Source organism: Gigantopelta aegis, chromosome 15, assembly GCF_016097555.1.
Source record: "Gigantopelta aegis isolate Gae_Host chromosome 15, Gae_host_genome, whole genome shotgun sequence".
In the NCBI taxonomy this organism is placed as follows: Eukaryota; Metazoa; Mollusca; class Gastropoda; order Neomphalida; family Peltospiridae; genus Gigantopelta; species Gigantopelta aegis.
The window spans coordinates 36841540-36854051 of NC_054713.1; the positions used below are offsets into that span (position 1 = coordinate 36841540).

At 35.9% G+C, this 12512-nt stretch overlaps 1 protein-coding gene across 1 annotated transcript in view; it reads right to left on the bottom strand.

The window, feature by feature from the left end:
• LOC121389802 (metabotropic glutamate receptor 2-like) overlaps positions 1 to 12512 on the bottom strand; it is a 162845-nt gene that overhangs the window by 17118 nt on the left and 133215 nt on the right. The window lies entirely within an intron of this gene.

Genomic DNA, 12512 nt, shown 5'->3' on the forward strand with positions numbered 1-12512 from the left:
GTTTTTTTTCATTTCAAAATTACTTTTTTCAGCTTTTTTTTCCCCTAAAAAAAATGTAGATACATTTGCATCAGCCTTTTCAGATAAGTAGTTAGTTATTTAATTAGTAACTCTGCTATGGTGTTCGCGACAGCGAGTTTCTTCTCTTTATCTCTTTCGGCCAAGTCTCGAAATAACTATATGGAAGACACCAAAACAGCAGTTGTTTAAAATGTGCTACGGTGTTGTTAAACAAATATTCCACTCCTTTCTTGAGTATTAGTAAAAATTACGTTTTCAAAAAAAACAAAAAAAAACAACAACCCAGTTGAGCGATGAGGGCGTACACCCCCTTCCCAACCGAAGCCGCTCATGCAAATTCAAGTTTGACGCCTGACTCCAGATCCGCACTTTACACCAATGCCGTCACCTCAGAGCATTAAAAAAAAAAAAAAAAAAAAAAAAAAAAATCCGCTATCCACTTCTGGCAACACGATATAGATTGATCGTTTAATATAAAGAACTCGAAGTGCGGTTTTTAGATAGCGAGAGAAGAAAAAAAAAAAGTAATTTAAAATTGACTGTCACAACTACATGAGCAGAAAGAAACCCTTCTAACAAGGTTACCAGGAGTAAAGTTTTTTTCTCCTCTCTCTCTGGATCGCGGAGGAAATTAAGCAAAACAGAAAGAGATGTTCGCAAGTGTAGTGGAGGAAATTAAGCAAGAAAGAAAGAGTGTAATCAGTTGTAAGAACAAGATCGAGGACGGGACTAAAGTTGCAGTCTCCCCCACCACCCTACCACCCCACCACCGACCATACATGAAATGTTTATCTAATTAAAGGAATATTTCCGAGTTTGCTGCATTGTGAGATGTTTCCGACTAATAAAATATTTCTACGATTAAACTTACACATTAAATATATTTTCTTGTTTAAAATATCAGTGTCTGTATATTCAATGTGTTTCTAGTCGTCTTAATATTTTTAAGAAGCCCAAACTGGATTTTGTCTTCAAATATTTTCGTACGTATGAACAAAATCTTTTTTAGGAAATAAAATGAAATTTAACCTAGTACAAATATTAGACCGATCAGAAACACGTTTAATATACAGTCACTAATATTTTATGCAGAAAAATATATTTGATATGTACATGTAATCACAATCGTTAAAAAGTCTCTGTTAGTCAATAACATCTTAAAGATTGCAGCAAACTAGGGAATGTCCCTTTAATGAAACCTAGGCATTTTTGTTTTCTTTCCATTTTCTTTCTTTCTTTTGTTTTTCTTTTGTTTTCATTCTTTTTATTATTAATTGTTTTTTCATTAATTGTTTTGTTTTGTTTGTTTGTTTTTTCTTTTTGTTTTGTAAAAAGAAAATCTACGTCTAATCGATGATTATTTCGACGCATGGCCTAAAATTGAGAAGAAACCCTCTTTTTTTTTCTTTTTTCTTTTTTTTTTTGGCCACAAAGGCTATATCGTTTATTATACATGTACAGTTAAAGGGACAGTCCCTAGTTTTTAAACACTAAGGCATGTTTTTCACTATTAGAGCCGTTTATGATCACTGAAATCAAACATTACTTACATTTTATTGTTTAGATTATCCATTTTCGTACAACCGAAGTGTTTCTGGTCATCCTGGTGTTTCTAATACCACAAAAATGCGTTTATCATATTTTTTAAAACGCACGTACTTCTGAGAAGTAACGGTTATGGAGTCGCATTTTAGTCTATTTGTAAGGTATTTCAACGTCACAGACTCTTGTTTCACTCTGTTTGTAAATTAACCAAACTTAGTGTCCATTTGTACGGGTTGAAACTAGGGTCTAGGTGAAAAATATGCCTTAGTGTTTAAAAACAAGGATCTGTCCCTTTAACTCAACAAGAATGAACTTACCACGATCTTTGATATACCAGTCGTTGGACACCGCCCCCCCCCCCCCCCCCCCCTGCTCAAAGCAATTTTTTCTTTAGAAACATCGTTTGCAAAAGCAACATGCAAGCACAACCACCATTTTAATAAATTCGTGTGTTCGCTTTCAATGATATCATCACTTGCTTTCATGCAAATATCAAGCCTCGTGATTTTTAAGAAAAATATACTTAGAGAAAGAAATAAGGGTACACATAGCATTTAATATAAACCAATTTTCAGTCACTGTTAGTGTTGCAATGTTTGTATAGTATTTATAAAAAGTTTGTTTTGTTTAACGACACCACTAGAGCACACTGATTTACTAATCATCGGCTATTGGATGTCAAACATTTTGTAAGTTTGACCTATCGTCTTAGGGAGGAAACCCGCTACATTTTTCCATTATAATTAGTAGCAGGAGAACTTTTATATGCACCATCTCAAAGACAGGATAACACATGCCACAGCCTTTAATATACCAGTTGTGGTGCACTGGATGGAACGAGAAATAACCCAATGGGCCTACCGACGGGGATCGATCCCAAACCGACCGCGCAAAAAGGGAACGCTTTGCCACTGGACGACGTCACGCCCCCGTATAGTATAAAGTACAAAAAATGCATTGTGAGACTGAATGTCAGTAATGTGAGACTGAATGTCAGTAATATGTGACTGAATGTCAGTAATGTGTGACTGAATGTGAGTAATGTGAGACTGAATGTCAGTAATGTGAGACTGAATGTCAGTAATGTGTGACTGAATGTTAGTAATGTGAGACTGAATGTCAGCAATTTGATATTGAATGTTCGTAATGTGAGACTGAATGCCAGCAATGTGAGATTGAATGTCTGTAATATGAGACCGAATGTCTGTAATATGAGACCGAATGTCAGTAATGTGGGACTGAATGTCAGTAATGTGGGACTGAATGCCAGCAATGTCAGAATGAATGTCAGTAATGTGGGACTGAATGTCAGCAATGAAAGATTGAATGTCAGTAATGTGAGACTGAATGTCAGCAATGTGAGACTGAATGTCAGTAATGTGTGACTGAATGTCAGTAATGTGAGATTGAATGTCAGTAATGTGAGATTGAATGTGAGTAATGTGTGATTGAATGTGAGTAATGTGTGACTGAATGTCAGCAATGTGAGACTGAATGTCAGCAATGTGAGACTGAATGTCAGCAATGTGTGACTGAATGTCAGCAATGTGAGACTGAATGTCAGCAATGTGAGACTGAATGTCAGCAATGTGAGACTGAATGTCAGTAATGTGAGATTGAATGTCAGTAATGTGAGATTGAATGTCAGCAATGTGAGACTGAATGTCAGTAATGTGTGACTGAATGTCAGTAACGTGAGACTGAATGTCAGTAATATGAGATTGTTTGAATGTCAGTAATATGAGATTGTTTGAATGTCAGTAATATGAGATTGAATGTCAGTAATATGAGATTGTTTGAATGTCAGTAATATGAGATTGTTTGAATGTCAGTAATGTGAGATTGAATGTCAGTAATGTGAGATTGAATGCCAGTAATATGAGATTGAATGTCAGTAATGTGAGATTGAATGTCAGTAATATGAGACTGAATGTCAGTAATGTGTGACTGAATGTCAGTAACACAGTCAACTTCCTGACACTACGGATGATGGTTTTGGTTGCAGTTACTTTTTTCGTTCAATGTTGGTGTGAACCTTATTTATTTACATCAGTATACAGAGGCGGAGGCGGATCTAGGGAGTTGGGGCAGGGGCCCGGTATCCCCTAAATTTTGCGATAGTTATAATTTTATTATATATTAATTTTAATTTTTTTTACGACCCCCCTCCAAAACTCCCCCAAAGTTCCCTTGGCATTCCACGTCATGTCACTGGGGACCCCCTAAATGGATTTTGTAGAACCGCCACTGGTATATACGTTGTACCAACAGTGGGGAGTCAGATTTAAATAACGGGCGTGTCAACCCTTACAATTTAAAGAAAGTCAATTTGTTTCGCGATGGCCAGCATGTGTCGATCAATTTAGCTACAGAACCCACTTATTAAAACCCTTCGCACCAGAAGTGGCCTCCAGGTTAACCCGAGAAGAATCAATTATTGAGGATTTTAATGTTCACCACTTTAAGAGTCAAATATCGTCTGAAACGCCACAATTGACGTGCATGTATTCTTTTTGTTCTTTTTACTTTCATGTAATAACAATTTCTGACTATATTACTAAGGTATTTATTTTATTAATTTGGTGTGTTTTTTACTTTCATCAAATAACAATTTCCGACTATATTACAAATGTTTTAGGGTTTTTTTGTTGTTCTTTCTTGTTACTTTCATTTACTAACAATTTCTGACTGAAATTATTTTACATTAAATTCGATCGGCGCACTTGATTTTCTGTTCAGCAATTCGAATTAAAGGGACATTCCTGAGTTTGCTGCACTGTTTAAGATGTTATCGACTAACATAGACTTTTTAACGACTGTAATTACATATCAAATATATTTTTCTGCATAAAATATTAGTGGCTGCATATTGAACGTGTTTCTGATCGTTCTAATATTTGTACTAGGTTAAATTTCATTTTATTTCCTAAAATATTTTTTGAAGACAAAATCCAGTTTGGGCTTCTTACAAATATTAAGACGACCAGAAACACTTTGAATATACAGACACTGATATTCTGAACACGAAAATATATTTAATGTGTAAGTTTAATCGTAGAACTATTTTATTAGTAGGAAACATCTTACAATGCAGCAAACTCAGGAATGTCCCTTTAAAGCTGCACTTTTGAGTTTTTGAAAATTGCAAGAACAATAATTTCATTCGCGCAACGATCTCGCAAGTCAGGTTTTGCTTAAACCATTTTTCGTTCGCGTAAATATTATATTTAGAACATCATTTACATGGTCGCCTGATGCGCGATCGATCTAGGATCGATTCCCGTCGGTGGGCCCATTGGGCTATTTCTCGTTTCAGCCAGTGCTCCACAACTGGTGTGATGAATGCCGTGGTGTGTACGATCCTGTCTGTGTGATGGTGCATATAAAATATCCCTTGCTGCTAATCGAAAAGAGTAGACTATGAAGTGGCGACAGCGGGTATCCTCTCTCAATATCTGTGTGGTTCTTAACCATATGTCCGACGCCATATAACCGTAAATAAAATGTGTTGAGTGCGTCGTTAAATAAAACATTTCCTTCCTTCATTTACACGGTCAAGATGGGTCATGTAAAAACGAAATGGGTTATCCCAATAAATGGTTTGAGCGATTGTTCAATTATCAGAGGCTGGTATGACAGTCTAAAGTAGTCTATGTATATATTTTATTTATTAATTAATTTTATTCTAATACTCTTAAAAACTAGTTTCCACAAACATCGGTAGGAGGTAGGCGACCGACGCAGACTGATAAAGATGAAGCGGAGCGGATAATTTTATCATGCTCATATACCACGAAAGTTTAGAGCATGTCCGTCCCAGGTTCTGTCTCTGGATAGCCAGGGGCTTGACTCGGGACAGAAATTATTTCCGGGTCAATTTTGAATATTACGGCCTAAATAATAAATTGGGATTTTAATTAATTTTGAAGCGCATTTCCAAAATAATAAAATAAAATAAATTTATTAACAGTTTGGTCGCAATTTATGAACGGGCATTCTAAATTAAAACATTAAAAATAATATTAATTTTAAATTTATTTAAGCCCTTGCGAGGAAGAGTGGATTGGTAGGAAAGCTTGGGCCATTGTCCCAGGAGTTTAATTAGTGGTTGGGATATGGAGGGGTATCCATCGTATGGGGAACATTGGTGTTACCAGCCCTACGGCTGAAACCGCCTACGCCCTAGCGCCCTACCCCTAACTTCCGTTGGAGAACCCCATCCCCCACCCAACCCCCCCCCCCCCCACACCACCCATGAAGATAAAGATGGACACAAAAAAATTTGTTTGATTGTTTTTTGCTTATTTTGTGTTCGTTTTTTTTTTTTGGGGGGGGGGGGGAATTGTTTTGTTTTTTGTTTTTTATTTTAAATAATATGAACACTGACGCAGACGTCTGCATCGGATCTGTGACGTCACTGCCAGAATGTTAGAATGGCGAATGTCATTTAACCTGAGCCGGAAAAAAAAGCCGATATTTTCTTTATTGAAAAAAATATTTAATTGCATAAACAACAAGCTATCTTACTAACGCCCCCTCTCCGTTATCTTAATACAGTAACCAGTTATTTTATGTATCTTGCATTCTACATAACACTCGTTCCATCCAGTGCACCACGACCGGTATATCAAAGGCCGTGGTGTGTGCTACCCAGTCTGTGGCATGGTGCATATAAAAGATCCCTTGCTACTAATGATTTTTTTTTTAGCGGGTTTTCTTTATAAGACTATATGTAAAAAAAACTGTCAAATGTTTGACATCGAATAGCCAATGATTCATAAATCAATGTGCTCTTATGGTGTCGTTAAACAAAACAAACTTTAAGAAACTTTATCTACGTAATATGAAAAACAAATGAAATTATCCCTTTTTATTAAACAACTTTACTATTTTCCAGAATAACATGTTTACTCGTATTCATGCCTTGTTATCTATACACCAAAACAAAATAACAACAATTTCTTTGTTTAAAAAAATATAACAAAATTTGTTATTAAAGTTATTTATTATTTCTATATTTTAATATCATATCGATTGTTTATACTGTAGAGTCACAGGTCAACATTCCTTTGCGATCATAAGTAGAGTGCAAATAGTTCCGTCTCTACACGCTATATTTTTGGTCAGTTGCGGAAAATATAGAACTTTAACTTGCCAATATATATATATAATTTGGTCAGTGACCGAAATTATAAAAGTTTATCTTGCAAATATATATAATTTGGTCAGTGATAGGAAATATAGAAGTTTATCTTGCCTATATATATATATATATATATATATATAAATTGGTCAGTGACCGAAAATATAGAAATTTATCTTGTCAATATATATAATTTGGTCAGTGACCGAAAATATAGAAGTTTATCTTGCAAATATATATAATTTGGTCAGTGATAGGAAATATAGAAGTTTATCTTGCCTATACATGTATATATATATATATATATATATATATATATATATATATATATATAATTTGGTCAGTGACCGCAAATCTAGCAATATATCTTGTCAATATGTATAATTTGGTCAGTGATCGAAAATCTAGCAATTTATCTTGTCAATATATATAATTTGGTCAGTGACCGAAAATATAGAAATTTATCTTGTCAATATATATAATTTGGTCAGTGACCGAAAATACAGAAATTTATCTTGCAAATATATATAATTTGGTCAGTGACCGAAAATATAGAAGTTTATCTTGCAAATATATATAATTTGGTCAGTGATTGGAAATATAGAAGTTTATCTTGCCTATACATGTATATATATATAATTTGGTCTGTGACCGCAAATCTAGCAATATATCTTGTCAATATGTATAATTTGGTCCGTGCACGAAAATCTAGCAATATATCTTGTCAATATGTATAATTTGGTCAGTGCACGAAAATCTAGCAATATATCTTGTCAATATGTATAATTTGGTCAGTGACCGAAAATATAGAAGTTTATCTTGCAAATATATATAATTTGGTCAGTGATAGGAAATATAGAAGTTTATCTTGCCTATACATGTATATATATATAATTTGGTCAGTGACCGTAAATCTAGCAATATATCTTGTCAATATGTATAATTTGGTCAGTGAATGAAAATCTAGCAATATATCTTGTCAATATATATAATTTGGTCAGTGACCGAAAATATAGAAGTTTATCTTGCAAATATATATAATTTGGTCAGTGATAGGAAATATAGAAGTTTATCTTGCCTATACATGTATATATATATATATATATATATATATATATATATATATATATAATTTGGTCAGTGACCGCAAATCTAGCAATATATCTTGTCAATATGTATAATTTGGTCAGTGATCGAAAATCTAGCAATTTATCTTGTCAATATATATAATTTGGTCAGTGACCGAAAATATAGAAATTTATCTTGTCAATATATATAATTTGGTCAGTGACCGAAAATACAGAAATTTATCTTGCAAATATATATAATTTGGTCAGTGACCGAAAATATAGAAGTTTATCTTGCAAATATATATAATTTGGTCAGTGATTGGAAATATAGAAGTTTATCTTGCCTATACATGTATATATATATAATTTGGTCTGTGACCGCAAATCTAGCAATATATCTTGTCAATATGTATAATTTGGTCCGTGCACGAAAATCTAGCAATATATCTTGTCAATATGTATAATTTGGTCAGTGCACGAAAATCTAGCAATATATCTTGTCAATATGTATATATAATTTGGTCAGTGACCGAAAATATAGAAGTTTATCTTGCAAATATATATAATTTGGTCAGTGATAGGAAATATAGAAGTTTATCTTGCCTATACATGTATATATATATAATTTGGTCAGTGACCGTAAATCTAGCAATATATCTTGTCAATATGTATAATTTGGTCAGTGAATGAAAATCTAGCAATATATCTTGTCAATATATATAATTTGGTCAGTGACCGAAAATATAAAAATTTATCTTGCCAATATAATTATATAGTGACTGCCGAATAACTAAGTGTACTGTGAGATTCGCACGTTGTGGGTGACCTTTATGGCGCACCGCCTGACCTATATTATAAAATAAGTGATAGACTGGCCGTCGGCAGAGAAAAAGAAAACAAGTGAAACGGATTATAAACTAATTACTCTGGTTTAAGTAACAAATGGAACGGATACATCACTGGGTAACCGGGGGACAATGCAAATATTAGTTTAACATTTCTGTGTTAGATCGCGCGTGCTCGATATTCAGTTATAGGATCAAATTGTACAGGCAACAGATACGCTTAACACCGTAAATTAATCAGCGACGCCATTACATTGAAACGAGTTGTTTGATGGCTTTGTTACAAAGATTTCTCGGATTTGGTTCATTTTCTCTGTTTATTTACCATCGCAAAAGCTTTGATTGTTTTTCTTAATATTTCCTGTACTCGGAAAGTTAGTTCGACTGTCCCCAAGTAGTATCCTGTTTATCTGAGAATACGGCTGTAGAGCACACGACGTAAGAAATTGTCAATTCTCGACAGTCTCACGGTCGCCTAGTACTGTTCTAAAATTACACACATTTTCTGAAACCTAACGCCACAGACATTTAGTTTAATACTTTTTCTTAAAGTTTATTCAAAAACATTAAACGTGTATGTTAGTGACAAGAAAATACCGACATCCCTATCCAAAACCGGCTGACTGTGTTTCGGATAAGGTGCCGATTTCCTTCTTATATCAATTGTAGTAGTGAAAAAGAAAGTTTTTTGTTATCATTGAACTCCAGGTTATCAGACTATGAGACAAAATTGACAATATGTGAAACTTAATTAATCATTTGTGTTCTAGACGTGTCTTTAAACAGAACAACTGTACTTAACGATACCTTTGGTTGTCGGAAATTTGCAAAATTGACAATTTGTAACACAAAGCGCACTCTATTTATATTCTCTCACTTCAGTAATGCAATACACATGACCGTTTTAACAGTTGTCCATCGTTCTGACCGATTCTTCTCTTTTGATTTGTACTGCCAACCGCCTGCCTTGTGCTTACCTTTTTGCGCTCATGTCTAGTCGATTATCATACACACATCGTGCTAAATATTGCGTACAAAGATGAAGAAAGAAGGAAATGGTTTATTTAACGACGCACTCAACACATTTTATGTACGGTTATATGGCGTCAGACATATGGTGAAGGACCACACAGACAATGAGAGAGGAAACCCGCTGTCGCCACTTCATGAGCTACTCTTTTCGATTAGCAGCAAGGGATCTTTTATATGCACCATCCCACAGACAGGATAGTATATACCACGGCCTTTGTTACACCAGTTGTGGAGCACTGGCTGGAACGATAAATAGCCCAATGGGTCCACCGACGGGGATCGATCCTAGACCGACCGCGCATCAAGCGAACGCTTTATCACTGGGCTACGTCTCGCCCTCTACAAAGATGAATTCCATCAATATAACAGTAATGGAAGCCGCAATCTTTGTTACTTAACACAAAAGTGGCCATATACACGGCCGCCGTGTATACGGCCTCGGCTAATGGCGGCTGTCTATCTCCATGATGGTTATAGTTTTGTGGGAAAGACAGAGTAAGGCTACCGCTCCCCATTTAATTTCCACGTGTTTAGGACGAGCTACATATACATGTAATATAAACACAGGCGCGTAGCCAGGCTTATGGTGAGGCACCAAGTGCCTCACACGAGGACGCGAAGAGCCTGTGTTGCTTAGGGGGGTCCGGAGGCATATTGAAAAAAAAAGCCACCGGTAGGGGGCGGGGGGTGGGGTGGGGTGGGGTGGGGGTGGGGGTAGAATACGGCTAGAGGACACCACAAGGCTGCGTTCAGCTAGACCATGAAGAAAATATTTTGCTATACTGATTTGTGCTCAACGCGCTAAACCGAATTACCACATCGGGAAGCAGTCAAATATTTAGCGGACGTTAGCGGTGATCGCTGTCTCCGAACGCAGGTCAGCTATCTTTTAAATATAGTGCTGATGCACAAGTCAAATGAAATAGTTCGCGAACGTTAGCGGTGATCGCTGTCTCTAAACGCAGAGAAGCCATCTTTTAATATAATTCCGATGCAAAAATCGAATCAAATATTTCGCGAATGTTAGTGGTGATCGCTGTCTCTGAACGCAGAGAAGCTATCTTTTTAATATAGTACTGAAGTAAAGTAAACTAGAGCACATTGATTTTTTATCTTATCATCGGCTATTGGACGTCAAACATATAGTCATTCTGACACTGTCTTTTATCTTATCATCGGCTATTGGACGTCAAACATATGGTCATTCTGACACTGTTTTTTATCTTATCATCGGCTATTGGACGTCAAACATATGGTCATTCTGACACTATTTTTTATCTTATCATCGGCTATTGGACGTCAAACATATAGTCATTCTGATACTGTTTTTTTTAGAGGAAACCCGCTGTCGCCACATAGGCTACTATTTTAAGACAGGCAGCAAGGGATATTTTATTTGCGCTTCCCACAGGCAGGATAGCACAAACCATGGCCTTTGTTGAACCAGTTATGGATCACTGGTCGGTGCAAGTGGATTACACCTACCCACTGAGCCTTACGGAGCACTCACTCAGGGTTTGTAGTCGGTATCTGGATTAAAAATCCCATGCCTCGACTGGGATCCGAACCCAGTACCTACCAGCCTGTAGACCGATGGCCTAACCACGACGCCACCGAGGCCGGTTAGTACTGATGTACTGCTAATGTCAAGGATTTCTGAGGATGTGAAATAGATTCTAAAAAACAAAAAAAAACCCACAACCCCAAACCTCTTGAACGCTTGAGATCCGCTGAGGCAGTACAAAGATTACTTTGCCATGATAATCGGACGTAAGCCGATGTTTACATGAGGTTAAAAAACTCTACGTTTAAAACGATTGAACGAAAAGTCGAAAATGTCAATGCATTAATGAAAAAAAGAAAAAAGAAAGAAAGAAAAAAGAAGTAAAAAAGCAAGTAAATATTTTCGAGAATTTGCAATCGAACAATTTTTTTTTTTGATAATGTGCCTGCTACATGCTCGCAGAAATCGAAACCAGTGCTAGTTATATTCATACGAGGGGCGGGACGTAGTCCAGTGATCAGGCGTTCGCCTGATGCGCGTTCCGTGGTATGTGCTATCCTGTCTGTGGGATAACGCATATAAAAGATGCTTTGCTAGTAATGAAACAAAAAATTTAGATGATTTCCTCTCTAAGTCTATACGTCAAAATGATCAAATATTTGGCATCCAATAGCCGATGATTAATAAATCAATCAATGTGCTCTAGTGGTGTCGTTAAACAAAACAAACTTTTAAAACGGTTTTGGTACTGATGAAACAAATGTAGCGGATTTCCTCTCTAAGACTATATGTCAAAATTGCCAAATGTTTGACACCCAACAGCCGATGATTAATTAATCAATCAATGAGCTGTAGTGGTGTCGTTATACAAAACAAACTTTAACTTTATTCATATGACTCATCGTGCAACCACTATTTGTACTGATCGATCATAGTGATATGTACACTAGAGTATTTAGAGCATTTTTGGATATAACAGTCGTTATATAACTGGCTGGGACGGGGGTGGTTGGGGTGGGTGGAGGAAACAAATGGGTCCGTCTAGGAGATTCGATCCTATAACTCGAGGGCTGTAGTCAAGCGTTCTAGCGTTCAAAGACCATTTTCTATGTGAACACTGTGAAATACTTAATAAAATGTGTCTCTAACCAATGAAGCAGTGCATAATCTGAGATACACTACAAATTATTTTATGTCTGTAGTAAATAAACATTTTAAAATGCATGTCCGGTGATTCGGCGCACTTGATATGGATGGGTGACCCTGCTATTTATAAACCGGCCATGACCTCACTTAGTAGCCCATACACGCTACACTATTGTACCACGATTATTTTAGTACTTTTTTTGTTT